General features: G+C 45.1%; 1 protein-coding gene across 7 annotated transcripts in view; it reads left to right on the top strand.

Annotated features, from left to right (window-relative positions):
• GPM6A (glycoprotein M6A) overlaps positions 1-24594 on the top strand; it is a 321002-nt gene that overhangs the window by 68734 nt on the left and 227674 nt on the right. The gene's annotated exons all lie outside the window — the stretch shown is intronic.

The following is a 24594-nucleotide window of genomic DNA, read 5'->3' as shown; positions in this document are numbered from 1 at the left end:
AGTGATTCCAATTTATTTCTTGTAGCTTGGTCTCGGATTCTGCTCGTCATATATCGTCTTACCTTGTCCCACCGTCCCATCAGCTGTCCCAACTCAGTTTCATTATCCAAATTTATCCTTTTTTCCATAATTTCAAATTGAATATGGTCCACCATGTACCTATACCAATTTTGCATTGTCCATTTTGTCGCATCCTTCCAACCCAGAACTATTACTGCCTGAGCGCTTTCTATTGCTGCTTTTTTTATTTCTCTAAATTCTCCCATCGCATTACTTTTTACTAGTACTGCCATTTCCTTAGTGATTGTCCATTGTATATTTAACATTCTATTGATATCCTCTTTCACTTTTTGCCAAAATTCCTGCACTATCAGGCATTCCCAAAACATATGCATAAACACTCCTTTGTCTTGACAACCATGCCAACAATTCCCCCTGACATTCTGCTGAAAATGTGCGAATTGAACGGGAGTGAAATACCACTTATGTAATATTTTCCTTCTCATTTCCCTGATTCTTGTATTTTTAATTTTCCTTATATCTTCTACTATATTTTCCATTTCTTGTACCTCTACTAATATCTCATTTTGCCACCATTTAGTCAATCCATCGATCGTGTCCCCGTCTGACTGCACTAGCAATTTGTATATATTAGTTCCTTGCGCCTTTATCCCCTCACTTTTTTCTCTTATTATTTTCTCTAACCCTGTCTCCTCCCTCCATAATACTTCTTTATTCTCCCTTTCATTTAGATATTTAGATATTGCATTTATTTGTAGCCACCTTCCCTTACCTAACCACCATTCTATACGATTTCTACTTGGCCTGCCATCCTTCTCGTATAACTGTTCTATCTTAGTTATCCCTCTTCCCTTCAATTCTCCTATAACCCTATTTAAGTTAATTTCATTTTCTCTATTTATTACATAAAGCGATGACAGTTTAGATTTATATAATCCTATTTCCCCCTGCCATTTTTTCCAAATTTCCATAGTCCCTTTCATTGGGCCTATTAATTTACCTATATCACTCCTATTCCACTTTCTAAAAATTAATTCTCTATTGTTCATCCCGTTTATCTGTTTTTCCAATTTCGCCCATTTATTGTCACCTAATTGCAACTCCATTAACCTTTCCATTTGAAAAGCTTCCCTATATAGCTCCAAACATGGAACTCCCCATCCCCCCTCTTTTTCATTCGCAATTAACCACTTTTTTCTTATAGGATCTACTACTCTTTCAGTAAAATAATATTTTCTCATGTTGCTTTTGATCTTTCCCCCAACTAACTTCAGATTGTGTTCCCTTGTTCTTGTGTTCACTTTCCTATTAAAAACACTTCCCTCCTGAACCTTATTTAACCCTTTGACATATTTAAATGTTTCGATCATGACCCCCCTTTCCTTCTGTCCTCCAGACTATACAGATTGAGTTCATTAAGTCTTTCCTGATACGTTTTATGCTTAAGACCTTCCACCATTCTTGTAGCCCATCTTTGGACCCGTTCAATTTTGTCAATATCTTTTTGTAGGTGAGGTCTCCAGAACTGAACACAGTATTCCAAATGTGGTCTCACCAGCACTCTATATAGCAGGATCATAATCTCCCTCTTCCTGCTTGTTATACCTCTAGCTATGCAGCCAAGCATCCTACTTGCTTTTCCTACCGCCCGACCACATTGCTCACTCATTTTGAGACTGTCAGAAATCACTATCCCTAAATCCTTCTCTTCTGAAGTTTTTGCTAAAACAGAACTATCAATACAATACTCAGATTGAGGATTCCTTTTCCCCAAGTGCATTATTTTACATTTGGAAACATTAAACTGAAGTTTCCATTGCTTTGACCATTTATCTAGTAAAGCTAAATCATTTTCCATATTACAGACTCCTCCAGGAATATCAGTCCTATTGCACACTTTAGAGTCATTGGCAAATAGGCAAACCTTCCCTACCAAATCTTCCCCTATGTCACTCACAAACATATTAAAAAGAATAGGACCCAGAACAGACCCTTGTGGCACACCGCTTGTAACCTGTCTCTGCTCAGAATACTTGCCATTAACAATAACTCTCTGATGTCTACACTTCAGCCAGTTGCAAATCCACTGAACTATCCAGGGATTTACTATCCAGGGTATAATTTGTTTCACTGTCAAACTTTTGCCATCATGTAAATTAAACCTATTATTTCATGTTCTGAATTCTAGAATGAGAAAGAATAAGTTTAAAATTGTGGAGGTCACAAGACACTTCACTTAATATATGGCAAACTCTTTAGAACATTGGGGGAGTTCTAGAGACTGGATCACTGAACCTAAAGGCAGTATCTTGTCCAGGAATAGGGTTAACATACAGTAGCTTGCCCGACCAGATCAGGATTAAACAGATGGCAATTTGCAAATGAGAGAATTAAAAACTGCTCCCTGATATTCTTTAAACAACACACACGTGTTGCCCTATTTCTTATAATAATGCCATTTCCTCTGCTGAACATTTATTAGGACTGTGCAAAACTGTTTTAGCCCAGAGGAAGTTTACTCTGCTTGTGCCTTATAAAGGATACAAGCTTTCAAATGGTTCAAGTTGGTTTGCAAACTACTTATTTTGAATGCTTTGTATAATTGAAAAAAGTAAAATTCAAACAAACATAATTACTATATCAGTGTTAGATTAGGATGAATACCGTATTTTTCGCTCCATAAGACGCAGTTTTTTTCCTCCCAAAGTAGGATGAAAAATCAGCCACGTCTTATGGAGCGAAGATGCAGGCAGGGAGGGGGGGGGAGGCGCTGGAGCAGAGGGGGGGGCGGCGATATACTCATCTGGAGACCGCCGCCTCTGTCGCCGCCTCTCCTCTTCCCAACCCCGAAGAGAGCCGCGCTTTTCAGCCTCCGGAAGTGCTGGGCTGGGGGACGCCTCCACCCCGCAGGTTTAGGAGGCGGAGCGGCACCGGAGGAGCATTGGCGGTTCCGAGCCTTTGGGAAGGCTATGGGAATCGCTTCAGGAGGCGTGGAGGTCTCAGCCAGTCGCTCGCAGCCGGCCGCCGCCTGTGCGATTCCCGAGCCTTTGGGAAGGCTATGGGAATCGCTTCAGGAGGCGGGGAGGTCTCAGCCAGTTGCTCGCAGCCGGCCGCCGCCTGTGCGATTCCCGAGCCTTTGGGAAGGCTATGGGAATCGCTTCAGGAGGCGGGGAGGTCTCAGCCAGTCGCTCGCAGCCGGCCGCCGCCTGTGCAAAGTTTGGCTGCGAACTCGGCTGGCTAGCTGCTGCCTGGCCCCCTCCCTCCCCGAGGAGGGTCTCCCTTCGCACCACCAGCGGCGCTTCCCCCGCCAGCCAGCCAAGCCCCGTGCCCGCCGGAGCTGGCTCTTCGCTCTCCCCCCCGCCGCCCGCCGCGTTTTCAGGAGGTGGGGAGGGTCGGGCGGCCGGCCAAGGCCAGGAGGGACGCCGCTGCCCCCCTTCCCTCTCTCCGCCCGCCGCTGCGCCTCCTGCTGAGCCCCCTCGGCCCCGCGCAGCGCCTGTCAGAGGATGCTGCCCTGTCCCGGCCAGGATCCGGGGGCGAGGTCGTCGGGGTTTGAGGGGCCCTAAACCGCCCACAGCAGAAAAACAGAAAAAATAAGGGAGAAAGAAAGAGAGAGAAAGGAAGAGGAGAGATAGAAAGGGGGAGAGAGAAAGAGGGAGAGATAGAGAAGGAGAGAGAGAAAGAGAGATACAAAGAGAGTGAGTGAGAGAAGGAGAGATAAGAGAGAGAAAGAAAGAGGGACAGAGAGAAAGAAAGAGAGGGACAGAGAGAAAGAAAGAGAGGGACAGAGAGAAAGAAAGAGGGACAGAGAGAAAGAAAGAGAGGGACAGAGAGAAAGAAAGAGAGGGACAGAGAGAAAGAAAGAGAGGGACAGAGAGAAAGAAAGAGAGGGACAGAGAGAAAGAAAGAGAGGGACAGAGAGAAAGAAAGAGGGACAGAGAGAAAGAAAGAGAGGGACAGAGAGAAAGAAAGAGAGGGACAGAGAGAAAGAAAGAGGGACAGAGAGAAAGAAAGAGAGGGACAGAGAGAAAGAAAGAGGGACAGAGAGAAAGAAAGAGAGGGACAGAGAGAAAGAAAGAGAGGGACAGAGAGAAAGAAAGAGAGGGACAGAGAGAAAGAAAGAGGGACAGAGAGAAAGAAAGAGAGGGACAGAGAAAGGGAGAGAGAGAAAGAGAAAGAAAGGTAGAGAGAAAGAGGGAGAGATAGAAAGAAAGAGAGAGGGGGGCTTGTTTGTATATTTTCCCAATTCCCCTAGGGCAGTGTTATTGTAATAAATATTTTAGCCTACTTTTTGGCTCAAAATATTTTTTTCTTCTATTTTCCTCCTCTAAAAACTAGGTGCGTCTTATCAGCAGGTGCGTCTTATAGAGCGAAAAATACGGTACTTTACTTTTATTATGTATGTAAATAACTTAATTTACACCATACCAAGGCAAAACCATGACCTGACAAATTTCTAGGATATTTTTCATTTATTTATTTATAAACATATATATCCTTCCTTTTGCTGTAGGAACTCAAGGTCCCTACCTATTAAATAAATTAAATAAAAAACAAAATAAACTAAAATACTGAGGCTAAAAGCTCTGTCCTTTGGAACAGAATATATATAGGTGACCACAACTATAAACCATTGTTTGGGAGCAGTATAAAAATCTTTATACTATATGATCTAATTTGATTAAAATATATTTAACAAAAACATTGAATGTGTTTGGGAACTGAAGATAAGGCTTTGAGAATAGCAGCAATGCCTTATTACAAGCTCATATATATCAATTTAATTTTGTTTAATATTTCTAGTATGTATTCATAATGTCAGTTACTGATACTGTTTAAAATAAGTTGTGCCAAATCTTGTACCTGGCCCCAAAGAATATATCAGATGCAATATTATTGATGTCATACAATATTTTTTACTATTTTTTCAGTTATGCCGTCTCTTGTATTGAAAGTAGTTCTCCTTTTACAGGAATGTTTGATAACACACCAATTCAATATGTACAAATAATTTTTAGAATTACAGTAATGTAAAATTAGTGTACTTGGAGAATCATCTTTTCTTATTTGACCCTGCTCACTGAATAAGTTCACAAACCATGGTGAGTACACTGAAGTAATTATCTGAACATAAGCTATGTAAAATCATGGCTTAATATAATACATGAAACGAGTCATTAAGCTATCTAGCTCTCTACTTCAAACTCATATTTTGTTGAAAAGGGTTTTTTTCGTGTTTTCTCTTGCTCAAATTTAGAAACTAGTGATTCACTTTGCCCCTCTTCCCATTTGTCTTCTTTTTGATTATCAAAATATTCCTGTTCAGAAAGATCTATCTTTTTAAAATATGGATTTTATTGTTTTTCCTAGCTTTAACTGAGTTGATTTTGTTTCTGGTGGTGTTCTAATTAGTTTTAGTTGCTGAGTTGATGTTTTTGTACTGCATTTTTTGCAGTTTTATGGGCCGTCATCTTGAGCTGTGTAGTGAAAGAAAATATAAGTATTTAAAGTAAATCAACATCATTTTAGGAGCTACTGTAATATAGTGGCTGAGGATCTTGTGGTAGTCAAAAGATTGGAATAAGTAATGTGTTAAGTCCTCGGACTTACGATGGTGCCAAAAGCCATGCCAGCTACAGGTCTCTGCTGATTGACTAAGATGCGAGCAGCCGGCAAGCGGGAAAATAAAGCCCTGCCATTGATCCTCCTGTTTTACAGCTCCTATATAAAAGGAGCTGTCAGCCGACACATGTTATTGTTGCCATTCTGAGTTGCCTTACGTGCCTGTCAGCAATAAAGACTGTTTTCTTGGCACAACCTGCTTCACCTCATTGTTATTGCCCACTCTGATTCACCCTACAGAACATAATATATGCATGAGAGCATAATTTTAGTGATGTGTGTGCTGTGAATTTGTTAAATTGGTTAGGTATGCTTTTTACCCCTGAAGAGTCCATTAGAAGATAGTAATAATATTTATTTACACTGGATTTTTGCAAACATTATAAGATAGTAGAGATTTATTTTATTTATTTATTAATTAGATTTGTATGCCGCCCTTCTCTGAGGACTCGGGGTGGCTAACAGCATATAATACAACAATACAGTACAATGGCAAATCTAATTAAATTTAAAATTACAGTCTAAATATCCAATATTTAAAAACAATCATGCCAGTTCAATCATACAACATATATCTCATTTCATTGATCAGGGGGCTGAAACCTAATTGCCCCAAGCCTGTGACATAGGTGATTCTTAAGTCTCTTACGAAAGGCCAGGAGGGTGGGGGCAGAGCGAATCTTCAGGAGGAGCCGATTCCAGAGGACCGTGCCCCACACAGAGAAGGCTCTTCCCCTAGGCCCCGCCAAGTGACACTGTCTGGTTGATAGGAGCTGGAGAAGGCCCAACTCTGTGGGGACCTAATTGGTCGCTGGGACTCATACGGCAGAAGGCGGTCCTGCAAGTAATCTGGCCTGATGCCGTGTAGGGTTTTATACGTCATTACCAACACTTTGAATTGTGTCCGGAAACCAATCTGCAACCAATGCAGTCCGCGGAGTGTTGGAGAAATATGAGCATGCCTAGGGGAGGCCCATGACCACTCTCGTGGGCTACATTTTGCATGATTTTAAGTATGATTTGAAGAGATGAAGTATCTGAAATACAAGTAGTCCTTAACTTACAACAGTTCATTTAGTGACCATTCAAAGTTACAAAGATATTGAAAAAAGTGATTTGTGAATGCTTTTCATACTTACGAGCGCTGTAACATCTCCATGGTCATTTGATAAAAATTCAGATGCTTGACAAATGACTCATATTTATGATGTTTGCTTGTGATTGTCTTTTGAGACTTTTGACAAGCAAAGTCAATGGAGAAATCAGATTCAGTTAACAAATGTGTTGCTAACTTAACAACTACAATGATTCACTTAGCAACTGTGGCACGAAAGGTTGTAACATGGGAACAAAAATTCAATTTAAAATGTCTCACCTAGAAGTGGAAATTTTGGTTCAATTTTGGTAATAAAATGTGGACTTGAAATCACATATACCGTAAATCATCCTAATTAACTATAGAATCTTTCTAAATTTCATTTTACTGACCTACAGATCTTTTGTCTTGATTTAATTTACTATAAAATGGAAAAAAAATCGTTCTACTTCAGTAGATTGTATTTCAAAAGCCCTTTGGAGTTCTTTTGTTAAAAGTATAATTCTTAGATCAGTAACTTTGCATATAAACTGAGGAAATTTAAAATGATGAGCTTTCTAAAATTTGTTATATTATTATATTATTTCTTCTAAAAACCCATGTAGTAACTGATTGATAGAATATATACATAATATAGGAGATAAATAAATTTTCTGTAATTATACAGTGATCCCCCGATTATCGCGAGGGTTCCGTTCCAAGACCCCTTGCGATAATCGTAAACTCGCGATGTAGCGGCACGGAAGTAAAAACACCATCTGCGCATGCGCGTCCTGTTTTCCATGGCCGCACATGCGCAGATGGTGGAGTTTGCGTGTGGGCGGCGGGGAAGACCCCTTTGGCCGCCCAACAGCTGATCTGCTCTGCAGCGCGGCAGCAGCGAGGAGCCGAAGATGGGGTTTCCCCGTTGCCCAGGCAACAGGGAAACCCCAAGATCGCTTGCCGCTTGCCCGTTCGCCCCGCCCGCCCGGCTCCTCGCTTGCAGCAGCTGAGTCCTAAAGCCAGACGGCAAAGGCGAACTTCCGCGTTTGGCTTCGGGACTCAGCTGGGAAGCGGCGCTGGGGTTTCCCCACCGCCCACGCAAACTCCTCGCTGCCGCCCGCCCCGCCCTTCGCCTGCCCACGCCGTTCGCTCGTGCTGCTTCCCAGCTGAGTCCTGAAGCCAGACGGCAAAGGCGAACTTCCGCGTTTGGCTTCGGGACTCAGCTGGGAAGCGGCGCTGGGGTCTTACTGGCCGCCCACACAAAGGGGAAACCCCGGCTCCTCGCTGATGCCCACCGCTCGCCCTCCCGCCAGCAAGAGGGGGAAGACCCAGGGAAGCCGCCCAGCAGCTGATCTGCCCGGGGAACGCAAACTCCACCATCTACGCATGCGTGGCCATAGAAAAAAGTGGCACGCATGCACAGATGGTGTTTTTACTTCCGGGTGGAAAAATCGCGATATAGCGATTAGCAATGATCGAGAGCGCGAAACTCGGGGGATCACTGTACTCATATTTTTTTTTGAAAGATCCAGCTTTTCTGTTCTGTTTTGCTTTGCTTTCTAATATATTGCTGTTCTGAATAAAGATTTGTCATTTGAAGAAATATGGTCCTTAAGGGGAGAATAGTTTCCTTTTATATATTTTTTCTAGCCCAGAGTGATTGATTAGATTGCAAAAGGGTTGAATCCAAGCTGCTTAGCCTAAAAAGCTACTACTTATTCTAAGCTAGGTACTAGGTATTTCTTTGAATGTCAGTGTAGTTTGAGTCTGAGGGCAATTACTACTTCCTCTATAGTTTCTGCCTTTGATCACATCTTATTTCATATACCTGATCCTCTGGCAGTTTTTCAGTATAAATGATAGCTTGACAGACATTTTAACTAACTGCCATTTGAGTAAAACATTTAGTGGGATAGAATGAATTTGGCACTCTAACAAAAATGTTCCATGCATTGTGTTTGTTTGTGGTTACAATATACAGTGGTACCTCTACTTACGAACTTAATTTGTTCCGTGACCAGGTTCGTAAGTAGAAAGGTTCGAAAGTAGAAGCAATTTTTCCCATAGAAATCAATGTAAAAGCGAATAATGTGTGCAAACGCATCCCGAAACTCACCCCTTTTGCCTTATTACTGCCGGCATTTGGATCCTTGTTCGGGGGTGGGTGGAGGAGGTGCAGGGGGGGAGGAGACAGCAGAGGCTACCAAGAAGGAGCCTCATAGGTAGATTAACATGCACGGGAAGCTGCCTGGTGGCTTGTCAGCCGGTGGGGCTTCCACCCTCCTTGAAAGTGTTTTTGGTGGCGGTGGCAGGCAGAGGGGAATCCCGGCCATGTCAAGGACTGTCGCTTCAGCCCCAGACGAGGCTTCCTGGCTCACACTCTGTGCCTGGCACCCATTTCCTCTGGGGAAGTCTCTTCAAGGCGGCCAAAGCAGCTAGCTTTAACTCCCCACTCTCTCTGCAAGCTTGAGAACTGTCTTATTCGGACGGAACAGCGGAAGGAGAAGCAGAAGCCAGGAGGAGAGACGCATGAACCCCTCCTCCCCCTATTGATCCCGCTCCCCATGGAACAAACAAAAGGCCAAAAAAAGTGAAAAGGAATCTTGATCGTTGAGCGCAGCTGCTGGAGATGAGGGTGCATGTGAGTGTGCGGGGAGAAGAAGGAGGAGGAGACAGAATGAACACCGGCAACCAGGATACTGGCGTTGTCATCTCCAAACCCTTTCTAACTGCATGGCCAAGAGTGGAAAAGAGAGGCTAGTTCCACGACCTCCCCTTCCTAACTGCATCTCTTTCCCCCTCCTCCCTCACCTTCAGAGGCACTCTCCTCCTATGCCTGGCTCTCCCCACTCAAACCCACGGGCATCCTTCTAGTATCTCACATGGGCTAGGAACGCTCTGAGCTCTGGTCCTGCACTCAGGAATCTGAGCTTCAGGGGGTAATTTGCATACTCCTGGTGCATGCTGGGAAGAAGCTAAAAGCTCATCGCGAGGCAAAAGTACACCGGGTTTGCTGACCAGGGAAGCAGAGGAACTCACCACCCAGGAATCTGAGCTTCAGAGGGTAATTTGCATACTCCTGGTGCATGCTGGGAAGAAGCTAAAAGCTCACCGCGAGGCAAAAGAACACCGGGTTTGCTGACCAGGGAAGCAGAGGAACTCACCACCCAGGAATCTGAGCTTCAGGGGGTAATTTGCATACTCCTGGTGCATGCTGGGAGGAAGCTAAAAGCTCACCGTGAGGCAAAAGAACACCGGGTTTGCTGACCAGGGAAGCAGAGGAAATCACCAACCCAGCAACAAGAGCAGACATGTCACCTCTGCACTCTCCCGCACCCACCCTGCAACCTACCACACACATAAAGAACAACAGAGAGAGAGAGAGAGAAGATACACCAACCATGCACACAGAAGTCACTCCCCGAACAAGCATAGATGAAGACGGAACTGAATCCATGGTGTGCTGCAGTTTGTGCTCCATGTACTCACTCCTCCCCTCAAACCTCCAAAACTTTACCTGCAACAAATGCAAACTCATCCAGCTACTTGAGGAAAAAAACCCAAAAACCTAGAGAAAAACCTAACAACCCTGAAGCACCAACATCACAATGAGAAAATCCATCAGACTCCCAACAAAACCAACACCCCAGAGGAGCTAAGCCGAATCCACGCCCCAGAAGCAGTAAATAGCTGGACACACATCACCCTAAGACGAAAAAACAAGCCTCCACCAACTCCAACCCTCCTCCTCCCAACCCCACTGCCTACAAGCAACAAATATTCAGTACTCTCGGAACAAGAAAACCTGCAAACATCTGACAAAGAAACACCAAGAACCAAGTACAACACAACTCCACCAAAAGCCTCAACAACAGAAGCTAACCTCCCTCACCCCAAGCCAGCCAAAAAGAAAAGGAGAGTACTGGTAATTGGAGACTCAATCCTCAGGGGAACTGAGCCTCCCATCTGCAGACCAGACAACCAATCTAGAGAGGTGTGCTGCCTCCCTGGAGCTAAAATCTCTGACATAACTGAAAACCTCACCAAAATACTCAAACCCACGGACTACTACCCACTATTGGTGATTCATGTGGGAACCAACGACACAGGGAAAGACATGAACCAAATTATGAAAGACTATGACCACTTGGGCAACACAATCAGAAAAACAGGTGCTCAGGTTGTTTTTTCTTCCATCCTCCCCACTAGAGGACGACACCCCGCCAGAGAACGCAAAATCCCGCAGATAAATCACTGGCTTAAAGGATGGTGTCGCCATAAGAACTTCGGCTTCCTCGACCGTGGCCTGCACTATCTCCAAGAAGGGCTTCTAGCAAGCGACGGGCTACACCTCACTAGAGTGGGGAAGAACCTCCTAGGCAACCGACTAGCCCAACTCATCAGGAGGGCTTTAAACTAGCTCTGAGAGGGGAGGGTGACCAAACTATACGACAAAACACTGAACAAAACAAGGAAGGGGAACGGGACAAGCCTACAAACAAACCTGAGAATAAAAAATTTCTATCTGAAAACAAACACAAACATCTAAAATGCCTGTACACGAACGCACAAAGCTTGGGAAACAAACAGGATGAACTGGAATTATTAATACACGAGGGCCAATACGATCTAATTGGAATCACAGAAACCTGGTGGGACGAAACACACGCCTGGAACACACAGATAATGGGTTACAACCTCTTCAAGAAGAACAGGTCAAACAAGAAAGGAGGAGGTGTTGCACTATACATCAAAGACCACTACACTATTTATTTATTTATTTATTTATTTATTTATTTATTTATTTATTTATTTATTTATTTATTTATTTATTTATTTATTAATTAATAGAGTTGAAAGGGACCGTTAGGTCATCGAGTCCAACCCCCTGCCTGAGCAGGAAACCCTACAGCACCCCAGCCAAATGGAAGTCCAATCTCCTCTTGAAGGTGTCCAGAGTTGGGGAGTTCACCACCTCCCCTGGCAGGCAGTTCCATTGGTTGATCGCTCTGACCGTCAGGAAGTTCTTCCTTATTTCCAGGTTGAATCTCTCCTTGGTCAGCTTCCAACCATTGTTCCTCGTCCGGCCCTCTGGTGCCCTGGGGAATAAAGAGACCCCCTCCTCACCGTGGCAACCCCTCAAGTATCTGTAAACTGCTATCATGTCCCCTCTAGACCTTCTTTTTTCTAGGCTGTCCATGCCCAGTTCTCTCAATCTCTCTTCGTAAGTCTTGGTTTCGAGTCCCCTAATCATTTTGGTTGCTCTTTTTTGCACCTTCTCCAGAGTTTCAATGTCTTTCCTGTAGTGAGGTGACCAAAATTGGACGCAGTACTCCAGGTGGGGTCTGACCAGGTCATAGTAGAGTGGTATTAGTACTTCCCTGGTCTTGGAGCGTATTCCTCTGTTGATGCAGCTTAGGATTGAGTTGGCTTTTTTGGCTGCTGCTGCACATTGCTGACTCATGTTTAGTTGATTGTCCACCAAGACTCCAAGATCTCTTTCGCAGTCACTACTGCTGAGTGGGGTATCTCCCAGGCTGTATGTATGTCTAGGGTTCTTTTTGCTGAGGTGGAGGACTCTGCATTTGTCGGTGTTGAACCTCATTTTGTTGGTATGGGCCCACTGTGATAGTCTGTCTAGGTCTTCTTGTACTCTGAGCCTGTCCTCAAGGGTGTTGGCTACCCCCGCCAGCTTGGTGTCATCTGCAAATTTTATTAGTTCCCCTTTTATTCCCTCGTCCAGGTCGTTGATGAAGATGTTAAAGAGTACAGGACCCAGGACAGAGCCCTGTGGTACTCCACTGTCTACTTTTTTCCATGTGGATTTGGTGCCATTGAGGACAACTCGTTGGGTGCGGTTGGTCAGCCAACTGTTTATCCATCTACATGTGTAGTAATCTACTCCATTTTTTTTTAGTTTGTGGATTAGGAGATTGTGGTCGACTTTATCGAAAGCCTTACTGAAGTCCAAGTATATGAGGTCCACTGAGTTGCGTTGGTCAACTGACTTGGTTATGGTGTTGAAAAATGATATGAGATTGGTTTGGCATGATTTGTTTCTGATGAATCCGTGCTGGCTATTGGATATGATCTTGTTTGTTTCTAGGAAGTGGGTAAGTTGTTTTTTGATTATTTTCTCCAGTATTTTTCCAGGTATAGAGGTCAGACTGATTGGTCTGTAGTTACCTGGGTCGGTCTTTTTGCCTTTTTTGTGGATGGGGACTACGTCAGCTCGCTTCCAGTCTTCCGGTAGGTCTCCAGTGATCCAGGATATTTGGTAGATGAGGAGGAGTGTTTCCGCTATGGTGTCTGCCAATTCTTTTAGGACTTTGGGGTGAAGTCCGTCTGGCCCTGGTGATTTGTATTCGTTGAGTTCCCTCAGGTAGTCCCTCACTGTGCTTTTGTCTATGTTGAGTTCGGTTCTGGGGCAGTTTGTTGCAGTTAAATTGCAGATTGGTTGGAGGGAGGTTCCCTTTTGTGTGAAGACTGATGCAAAGTAGGCGTTGAGTAGCTGTGCTTGGTCATTGCTGTCTGTGATTTCTCTACCCTCTTCGTTTTTTAGTGTGATGATTGTTTCTTTGATTTTCTTCTTATTGTTGATGTGTTGGAAGAATCTTTTTTTGTTGTCTTTGACTTCCGCTGCAAAGTGTTGTTCATATTGTGCCTTTGCTGTTTTTATTTTGTGTTTGCAGGAACTGGCTGTTTGCTGATATTCTGCTTTGGTTATGAGTCCTTCTTTCCATTGTTTGTACTTAGATTTTTTTCCTTTTATGTCATCTGCGAGGGCTTTGTTTAGCCATGCAGGTTTAGTTTGGGTTTTCCTGTTTTTCCTTTTTATGGGGATTGCGTTGTTTTGGGCGTCTATGATGCTGTTTTTTAGGATCGCCCAGGCTTCCTGAGTGGTTTTTCCTTCTAAGAGTTCGTTCCAGGGGCATTGTTCAAGGTTCGCTCTGAGCTTGTTAAAGTCCGTTTTCTGAAGTCTGGGACTGTAGTGGTGTTGGGTATAGTAGCTAGTGATTGCACTATGTTGAATTTGAGGATGACGTGGTCGCTCTCTCCCAGTTTCCCTTCTTCTTCTGTTCCCTCTATTGTTTCTTCCCTGTTTGTTAGTACAGTGATCCCCCGGTTATTGCGTCCCCGACCATTGCGAACAGGGTAATTTGCGATTTTTCAACCCGGAAGTCAAAACACCATCTGCACATGCGTGCCCTTTTTTCTATGGGCACGCATGCGTAGATGGCGCCCGGCAGATCAGCTGCTGGGCGGCTTCCCTGGGTCTTCCCCCTCTTGCTGGCGGGAGGGCGAGCAGCGGGCATCAGCAAGGAGTTTCCCCACCGGCCACACAAACTCCTCGCTGCCGCCCGCCCTTCGCCCGCCCACGCCGTTCATTCTCGCCGCTTTCGAGCTGAGTCCTGAAGCGAATTCGCTTCAGGACTCAGCTCGAAAGCGGCGAGAGCGAGCGCGGACAAGCCGTTCGCTGGCGCTAGCTCTCGCCGCTTTCGAGCTGAGTCCTGAAGCGAATTCGCTTCAGGACTCAGCTCGAAAGCGGCGAGAGCGAGCGCGGACAAGCCGTTCGCTGGCGCTAGCTCTCGCCGCTTTCGAGCTGAGTCCTGAAGCTAATTCGCTTCAGGAATCAGCTCGAAAGCGGCGAGAGCGAGCGCGGACAAGCCGTTCGCTGGCGCTAGCTCTCGCCGCTTTCGAGCTGAGTCCTGAAGCGAATTCGCTTCAGGACTCAGCTCGAAAGCGGCGAGAGCGAGCGCCAGCGAACGGCTTGTCCGCCGCCTGCCTGCCCGCTAGCGAGGAGCCGAAGATTGGGGGCGGTGCGGCTGTTTTAAAATGTCGCCACTGGCATGGGGGGCTTGCCAGCACCCCCCGGACCCCCAACCCGGGTTTGGGGGGCTGCTAGGAAGCCCCCCATGCCGGCGGCGACGTTTTAAAACAGCCGCGCCGCCCCCAATCTTCGGCTCCTCGCTAGCGCTGCGGAAGTTAAAAACACCATCTGCACATGCGCAGATGGTGTTTTTACTTCCGCAGCGCTACTTCGCGAAAACCCACTCATTGCGGGGGGTCCTGGAACGGAACCCTCGCAACGAGCGGGGGATCGCTGTATTAGGTCTAATATAGCATTCCCTCTGGTTCCTGTTTCAACTTTTTGGGTTAGAAAGTTGTCAGCTAGACTGGAAAGAAATTTGGCAGACTTTCCGCTTGGTGCTGAGTTGGTTTTCCAGTTGATGTCTGGGTAGTTGAAGTCCCCCATTGTTGTCGTGCTGTGTTTGTTGCATATGTCTGTTAGTTGGCATGTGAAGAAGTCGTCCATTGTGTCTGTTTGATTGGGTGATCTGTAGATTCTCTTATAAAGAGAATCAAATCAAAATGTTCTAACAATGGCACCTACCCCCAGATAGACTGTCTAGAATGTATTCCAACTTATCCCCGGTATTTTGGAATTACATATGCCAAGATATGGAAGCAGGAAAAAAACCCTTCTATTTTAACAACTATCTCTAAAATTATGGAATGTGCGGAGATGACTAAAATAACTATAGAAATTCAAAATAAAAAAGAATCAGATTTCTACAAGATACAGTAGAAATAGTACCAATTGATTGCAGCAGAAAAAAAATATCTATCAATTATTGTCAAAAAACAATAAATTTTCCCTCTTCTACCATTCTAAACGAAATCACAAATTTATCCTAAGATAAAATACAGAAAATAGTATAAGGGCAGACTAGATGGACCATGAGGTCTTTTTCTGCCGTCAGACTTCTATGTTTCTATGTTTCTATTACTAACAGAACATGACCAAATACTGAGTACAATTAACTTGATTTTGAAGACAGACTCTTGCAACATATTTTTTTATTTATTCTTTAATTATTTTGAAACACCAATTGATCTACAATTTCACACGATAAATATGACCTATGGACTCAACTTTACACTCAATCACTTTACTTTTTAACATATACACCCACTATCTTATCACACCCCTATGTCGTATACCCTGAAAACATCTGCTGCTCGGCAGATTCCTGCCATCCTTCTCCCTATCCCCAATCTCCCTCCATTAATATATCTTCTCCTTTCTTCTTTTTTTCCTCTCTTTTTCTTCCTCTATTTCCCCCTTTTCTTCTATTTCTTTTTCTATTTTATAGATTCACTATTCTATTTCATATTATGCACATGTACTTTATGTCTTTTGTTACCTACTATAATTGTGGTCATAATATAGTGATATTGATTACTTTCTGTATAGCTTAGGATCTGTTTTATTACTATGTAATGCCTATTTCCCCCTTCCCCCCCCATCCTTTTTAAATATTTAAACTCAATAAACTTTATTTAAAAAACAAAAACAAAAAGAAGAGCAGGAGAAAGTCTTGGAGAGGGGGAAGGGATGGGAGTCCCTCGCAGTCGGTGTGGTGCAGAGCATCGCATTGCAGCATCTCCTGTGCCAGAGCCCCCCCCAGAACGGGCTTGGATTCTGGGCTGCCCGCTCGCACAGCTGCCAGTAGTTTCCCTTTATGGAGAGAGCGCACGGTTCACCTTGCCCCCCTCCCCTGTGGTCACTTCGGCTGTGGCGGCCAAAAGAGAGGCGCCTATGGAGTCCTTAGGCAGCTGTGTCTCCAGAGCTGCTGCCTGCCCACGGCACCCCACAGGTGGCTCAAGGCAGCGACTACCATGGGCGCTTGGGTCCACTGCCAAAGGCCGGAGAGGGAGGGATGCCACCACCACCACTGCTTGACCAATGAAGAGTTGCCGGAGGAACGGCTTGGGAAGGGCCCGAGCCTCATGGAGGCACCAGGCAGCTGTGCCAAGAGCCCTTGCACGCCACCTCTGCTCCACATTATGCCTTTTCCTCCCTTTCTCTCCTCTCCCCGGCATGGCGGCGGCATTTGGTGGGCTACCCAGCATTTTTACCGGATGGGAAACAGGCAAGGCAAGTTTGCAGATGGGTCCTTCCTTTACAAGGACTCGGCAGCAAAACCCTTTAGCTTTGCCAAGGCCTCCTCCGAAGAGGGATCCCGGCAAAAGGAGTTGTCACTTAAAATCATTTACAAGAAAGAAAAAGGAGACAATGAGGCTGCCTCGCATTTTCGCAAATCTCGAGGCATCACCCAGGCTGCCTAGGACGCTTCTAATTGTGAGCAGAGCAGAGAAACCTTCTGCACATTTCTCCAGCAGATAATCCCTCCGTCCGTTTGTTCCCGAGTAAAGGTCCTTGACTCTTTCTCTCTCCCTCTCCATCCAAAATGGCAGCCCTCCCACCTGACAGGCTACCTGGCTTTTAAGGATAAGGACAATGATTCAACAGTCCAATTCGGAAACCTGAAGGGTCCCCAACTCAAACCCAGCCTCCCACGACTCCTCTCCAGCCCTGTCCCTGTACAGTCAGGGTAAAAATGCCAGGTAACCTGCCGAATGCCACCGCCACTGCCATGGGGGGGGGCTGCCAGGGAGAGAGAAAGAGCCAAGGACATTTGCTGTCAAAACCCCCAAGAGCGGCTGAAAGTTCCCCCAGGACAGGAGAAAGATGTGTGAGAGGGCAGCCTGAGATCCAGACCCATTCTGGGAGGGCTCTGGCATGGGGGATGCTGCAATGGGATGCTCTGCACCACACCAACTGTGAGGGACTCCCATCCCTCCACCCCCCAAGATTTTCTCATGTCCTGGGGGAACTTTCAGCCACTCTTGGGTTTTTTTGACAGTGGCTGGATATTTGAGGAGGCGGTTGGGAATGCTAAGCGGGAAGGCAGACCCTCGTTGTCCCAGTTGGGAATGATGGGTGTCAGTATCCATCCATGCCAGCTACTAAAAGTCCCTCAAACTTTTCTTTTAAACTTAAACTTTTGGTGCCCCACAATGTGGGCTATACAGCGGGGCGAGAACTCCCAGGAGATTGCATGGGAGACAGGATGGGAGACACCCCCCCCCACTCACCTGCATCTCTTTCCCCCTGGCTTCGGAGGCACTTTAATGGCTTTTTCCCCAAACCACTGTGCAGTCTCTCCCACCCAGCCTGTGTGGAAGCCAGGCTGAGGGGAAACTCCACCGGCAGCTGTGCTTGGTGCGGAACCAGAGCTCGGAGTGTTTCTGGCCCATGTGAGGCATTAGAAGGGTGCCCATGGGGTGGTGGGAAGAGCCAGGCGGCAGAGGAGGAGGGTGCCTCTGAAGCCAAGGGAGGACAGGGAAAGAGATGTAGTTAGGAAGGGGAGGTAGCGGAACTGGGCTCTCTTTTCCGCTCTCAGTCATGCAGTTATGAAGGGTTTGGAGAATTGGGTCTGGGGGAACAGCACTGTGGTCCCAGCTGCTGGTGTTCATTCTGTCTCCTCCTTCTTCTCCCTGCCCAGTCAGGTATGCCTTCATCCCCAGCAGCTGCGCTCGCAGATCAAGAAGCCTTTTCACATTTTTTGGCCTCTTGTTTGTTCTGTGGGGAGCAGGAGGAGGAGGAGGAGGGCACGCATCTCTCCTCCTGGCTTTTGCTTCTCCTGCCACCGCTCCTTCCAATTAAGACAGTTCTCAAGCCTGTGGGGGGAGTAGGAAGTTAAAGCCTGCTGCTTTGAGCACCTTGAAGGGACTCCTCCAGATGAAGTGGGTGCCAGGCACAGAGTGCGAGCCAGGGAGTCTTGTCTGAGGCCAAAGCGCTGGTCCTTGCCATGGCTGGGATTCCCTGCCTGCAGACTGCCCCCGCAAGCAAAGGGAAAATCCCAGGTGCTTTGACCGGCATTGGCAGTCCAGAGGCAGGGAAATCCCAGCATGGGCGGCAAGCAAAGGAGAAATCCAGCCACAGCAGTCACAAGGCAGGGGAATCTCTGTGGCAGTAAAAGTGCACGTGCAGTAACAGAGCGCATGCACCTGGACTCGGGTTCGTAAAGTGAAAATGGTTCAGAAATAGAGGCAAAGAAATCTTAGACACCGGGTTCATAACTTGAAAAGTTCGTCAGTAGAGGCATTCGTAAGTAGGGGTACCACTGTACTGTAATTATAATTAGGAAGAAACCTAAATATGTTAATACTATAAGATCATTATCAAAATACAGTAATTACATACAGTGTAACTTTACATGGGGTAATATTGTGATAGGTAATGTACAACCTGTTTATCTGTTTGAGGTTCATCATACATAGAATGTAGCCAAACATGTTTCTAGGGAGTTCAAATTCTATCCAGACCCTGATACCACAATGTTGCAGGAAATTATATATAAGATTTATCTTTGAAATGGTATACACTTAATGGATATGTGGAGAACTAAACACCCCAAAGAAAAGCAATTTACATTCTATTCCAATCCTCATAACTCATTCTCTAGAATTGACATGATATGGACAAGCAAAACAATGTACAAAAAAAAAAAAAGAACCCAACACGTGGGCTGACCACATCACCTCAAGATTACATGGCAGGGAGAAAGGAAGGAATTTAGGAGGTGGATAATAAATACAGATTTATTACAGGATGAAAAATATTTAAAGATGGTTAATAAGGAAATAGAACTCTTCCTCGCAGAAAATAAAAAAACAACCAACAACAGCCCCTAATCTCTGGGACACATTAAAGGCATACATTAGAGGCTTAACAATAGCCTACATGGTTAATAAGAAAAAACAAGATAAGGAAGTTTATAATTCATATATAAAGGATATCACGAGATTAGAAAGGAATCTTCAACACAATCCATCAGATTCTACGATACTTAACCAGTTGAGGGAAACAAGACATAAAGTGAATGTCTTAGAACAACATGAAAGCATCAGAAACATAAAACAAACAAAACAGATATATTTCAAGACAGCTAACAGACCAAGGAGATGGCTGGCCCAAAAGATTAAAAAGATCCAAAGTGACAGATTAATTTATAAATTAGTAGATAAAAATGGAATAAGACAATCCTCGGAACAACAGAAAAAAGAAATAATATTAGATTTCTATAAAAACCTATATATGCAGGACTCAATAGAAAATTCAAATATGATAAAATACCTACAGGAAAATAACACCTTACAGATTAAAGACTCAGACAAAGATATGCTAAACAATAATATTACTATTCAAGAACTCCAGCAAGCCCTTAAAAAACAAAAAACTGGAAAATCCCCTGGCCCAGACGGATTCCCATGAGAATTTGATTAAAAAAAAAAATAAAACCCTTGAACCAATTTTACTAGAAACTTTCAATAAAATCTTAGAAGAAACTAAAATCCTTGAGACTTTGAGGGAATCATACATAACTGTTATTACAAAAGAAGGGCAAGAAAAAGATAAAATTGAAAACTACAGGCCAATCTCGCTATTAAATGCGACTATAAAATCTTTATGTCAAATATTAGCGGAAAGACTTAAAATTGTTTTAAATAAAATTATTAATATTGATCAATGTGGCTTCCTACCATACAGACAAATTAAGCACTGCACCAGATTGACGTTTGACATTTTGGATTTCTGTGAGGCCCATCCAGGAATGCAAGTTGCTCTAGCCTTCCTGGATGCACAGAAGGCCTTTGATAATGTAACCTGGCAATACTTATTGGAATTGACTAGGGAACTTAAATTTGGAAGCAGATTTGAAAATCTAATCCAAAATATATACACCACCCAAGCGGCCAGGGTGATAATTAATAATGATTTAACAGAAGCATTTAAGATTGAGAAAGGAGTACATCAGGGTTGCCCAATGTCCCCCCCTCTTGCTCATTCTTACACAAGAAATATTACTTAACAAAATAATAACAAAATAAAAGGAATCAAAGTTAAACAGGAAGAATTCAAATTACAGGCCTATGCAGACGATGTAGTGCTTTTCCTACAGGACCCAATAAATTCAGGTAGAGAAGTTATTAAAGAATTAGAAATTTTTGGGGAATTTCCTGGCCTCAAGATTAACAAACAAAAAACCAAATTATTGGTGAAAAACATGACCCCAAAACAGATTAATGAATTGGAAGAAATTACAAATTTTCAAATGGCAAAAAAGATTAAATATCTTGGAATAAATATAACGAATAAGACTCAACCATTAAGAAAGATAATTATGATAAGATCGCACAGGAAATCAAAACAAATTTGGAAAAATGGGGGAACCTACAAATATCACTTCTAGGCAGGATCGCAGTAATTAAAATGAATATTCTTCCAAAATTATTATATCTTTTTCAAATGGCACCTATTAGCATAAATTCAAAATATTTTAAGGAAATTTAAGGAAATTGATAGAACCATTTCAAAATTCATTTGGAACAAAAAAAAACCCCAGAATTAAATTCTCTTACCTTCAAGATAGCAAAAAAAGAGGAGGATTAGGACTCCCAGACCTAAAATTGTATTATAAGGCGGCCAGTCTAACCTGGATTAAAGAATGGATTGACCTTAAAAATAAAAGGAGGTATCTGCCCCTGCAAAGACTCACCAAAATCTATCCCAACCTTAAAGACACATGTTGGAAATGCAAGAAACACCCAGGAACCTTTTTTCATATGTGGTGGTCGTGCCCCAAAATTCAAGACTTGGAAATATTAACATTCCATTTCATATTGATATAATGACTTTATTTATATTGTATTTGTTTTGCTCATGGTACAATGAAATGAATTGTAATAATGATGTGATAACAGAAACGGTACCAGATCTGTAAGAACAATGATTTGACTTTTTTTTTATTTTAAGAACAAAAGCTTAAATAAACTTTTTTAAAAAAAGAAATGGTATATACAGTGCACTTTCCTTTTCTTAAGCTCTTAGACCAGAGAATGAGGGAACTGTATGTATACATTTTCTCTGCTTCTACACAGTATAATTTGAGTAATATTGAATAGAGGAAGACAGTATAGGATAATTTCATTCCTTTGGGACTCATCAGGTATAGCCATAAATCTTTTGCAGAAGAGACGGAGTAACGATACGGACACAATAGCTGGATTTAAAACTGGGTCATTTTTATTAAAATAAATTTGCATAATTTATTAAACTAAATTAGCATAATTAACATAACTAACTATGACCCAAACAATGGACCTGCAGGGTCAAACAATTGCTTCCGGGGCGGAAAATGACGTAGAATAAACTTCTGGGGCAACTTATGGGCGTAGCTCCATGCTAGTCCAGGTGAGGGACCCCTCCCTCACCTGAGACCCTGCCATGCACTTGCATGTGGGAGGTCCCGCCGGCTAACCCCTAACAGGGGAATTAAATGTGCGGGACCCAAAGACAGGTTCCCCACAACTGCTCAGGTTGTCACCACCACAAGATTGGATAGAACCTGTCAATCATCCCCAAAGATGCCCAACGGAGAACACGCAGTTGCTAAACCACCACCCAGTTTTCCACCCCTAACCTGCCTACCCAAATGACCAAAGGTAAGCCAATTAGCCTAACAGGTGCAAGCACCCCCTAACCGCTTATCCTTCTCCACAGTGTGGAACAGGCGAAAAAACGGTCCGGCTAAAAGGCCAGACAGCCAAAAATTCCTATTTGGCCCCTTAGGGCGACCCATAATAGCACACTGTAAAATAGGGAGGGCGGGCGGGTGTCTGATCAAGACAATGTCCGGGCGAAAAGGCTGAGCCCGGGCCTGCACGCCCTTTTATAAGGCTGGCAGGCCCCACCCGGACACGTCATCGATCAGGCCACTCTGGCCTGATCGTCGGCTGAAGTCTCACGATCTCATTAGACTTCAGCCGAAAACAACATGGCGGCTTCGCCATGTGTCCGGTCTCCCCGAGCCCTCCTGCAAAAGGCACCGGCGGGTAAGTCCGCTGACGCTATTGCAGAAGAGACGGAGTAACGACACGGACACAAGAGCTGGATTTAAAACTGGGTCATTTTTATTAAAATGAATTTGAATAATTTATTAAACTAAATTAGCATAATTAACATAACTAACTATGACCCAAACAATGGCCTGCAAGGTCAAACAATTGCTTCCGGGGCGGAAAATGACGTAGAATAAACTTCCGGGGCAACTTATGGGCGTAGCTCCATGCTAGTCCAGGTGAGGGACCCCTCCCTCACCTGAGACCCTGCCATGCACTTGCATGTGGGAGGTCCCGCCGGCTAATCCCTAACAGGGGAATTAAATGTGCAGGACCCAAAGACAGGTTCCCCCCAACTGCTCAGGTTGTCACCACCACAAGATTGGATAGAACCTGTCAATCATCCCCAAAGACGCCCAACGGAGAACACACAGTTGCTAAACCACCACCCAGTTTTCTGCCCCTAACCTACCACAGAGCGGGGGTCAGATCTCTATCTTGGCTCCCCGACTCCCCCCTCTAACTGCACCAGCTCGCGCAGTGACCGCTGCAAGTCCTGTAAGAAAATGGTGTTCCCCTGTTCTGACAGGTGAACACCGTCGGCCCGGTAAAGCCACGGCCGATCTATGGTGATGAGGGGATGGGCCACTACAACCCCACCTAATTCCCTGACTATCTTACCCAGGGCCTTATTAATTCTCCGTCTAACCCGGTGAATGGCCCTAAGGGAAATGGCATCCCTCCACGTGATCCTTGGGAGGATCTCGGACCACACCACTTGCGTGGTGGGCCATACAGCGCGAAGCCTCCGCAGGTCCTCGCAAGCCTGGCAGATCAGGGGCAGACCTCCAAGCAGGCACAGGTCATTGCCACCGAGGTGCAAGACCAGCCATCTGGGTGCAGCAATGGAATGCCGCCCTCCCAGTCCATCCTGGGCGCAGCAATGGGATGCCGCCCTCCCAGTACCTCTGGGTGCAGCACTGGGATGCCGCCCTCCCAGCAACAGCGGCAGAAGACCCTCCCACCGCATACCTCTTCTTCCCATCCATACAATATTGACCCAACAGCCCAAAGACAGCTGGGTCCCCACGGCGCTTCTGGCTGCTGAGTGGCCAGCCCAAAAAATCATACTGTGGCCGCAAAGCAACGCCGTCGGTCTCATACTGGCATGGCTACCTGGAAGAGGACACAGAGAGGTTACCTAGCCTAAGACCCTGACCTAGATCCTCAGCAGGCCTAACATAACCCAAATATGCCGCTGACTGCCAGCGGCCAATCTCCCGAATCCTCTGGGCCGGGAAACCAGAAAGTGCCGCGCTAGTGGCGGCGCCGATACGCAACGAATGCGTTCCATAGCCGGTGGGATCAATGCCTACCTTAGCCATAGCTCTGGACACCATAACCCAGAATTGATAGCGGGTCAGAGGGGCACCGTCCTGGTGTTTAAAAAGGTACCCTTGCCCCGACCCCCTCAAGCTACAAAAGTACTGCAGAGCAGCCACCGGGCACACAGATTAGTCGGTGGCCGCACTAAGCTCTAACCTAACCCCTCTGTGCAGCTGATCTGAGTCTGCGGAGAGGGGCGGCATACAAATCTAAATAATAAATAAATAAATAAAATCTGTCTTGGAATGTCTCACCAAAAGGGAGACATCCCCCTGCCTAAAGGCTAGATCAGTATACTGGAAGGCACGGAGCGACGTGTCAGCCTGTGAGGAGGCCATAGCCTCACTGACCCGTAGGGCCCCAAAAAACATGACACAAGTCGCTGCCCTAAAAAGACGGTCCTCGTACAGAGAGGCACACAGACTGTCCAAAGCTTGATTAATCAGTGACAGCTGCTGCACCATCAGGGCCTGACGAGTTTCAGAAGGGGTCCCTAGTCGCTCCCTCGCCCAGCCTTCCATCATCTTCCGAATGCGGAAGTCACCAGAAAAGTCCCTAAACCCCTCCGCCTTGGACAGAAAGGCGAGACCGGCTAACTTGGACCTAATTGTCCTAACTGAAAGGCCACGCTGCCTAAGCTGGACACAAAATTCTGCCAGGTGTTCCACTGGGGCAGGCCAACTATGGGGGTAACCCCTATCCTGCCTGAAATCCCCAAACTCCTTACCTGCATGCTG

This window comes from Erythrolamprus reginae, chromosome 7 (genome assembly GCF_031021105.1).
Source record: "Erythrolamprus reginae isolate rEryReg1 chromosome 7, rEryReg1.hap1, whole genome shotgun sequence".
NCBI lineage: Eukaryota > Metazoa > Chordata > Lepidosauria > Squamata > Dipsadidae > Erythrolamprus > Erythrolamprus reginae.
Note: the sequence above shows the minus strand (reverse complement) of the source record. Positions and strands in the feature narration are given on the sequence as shown.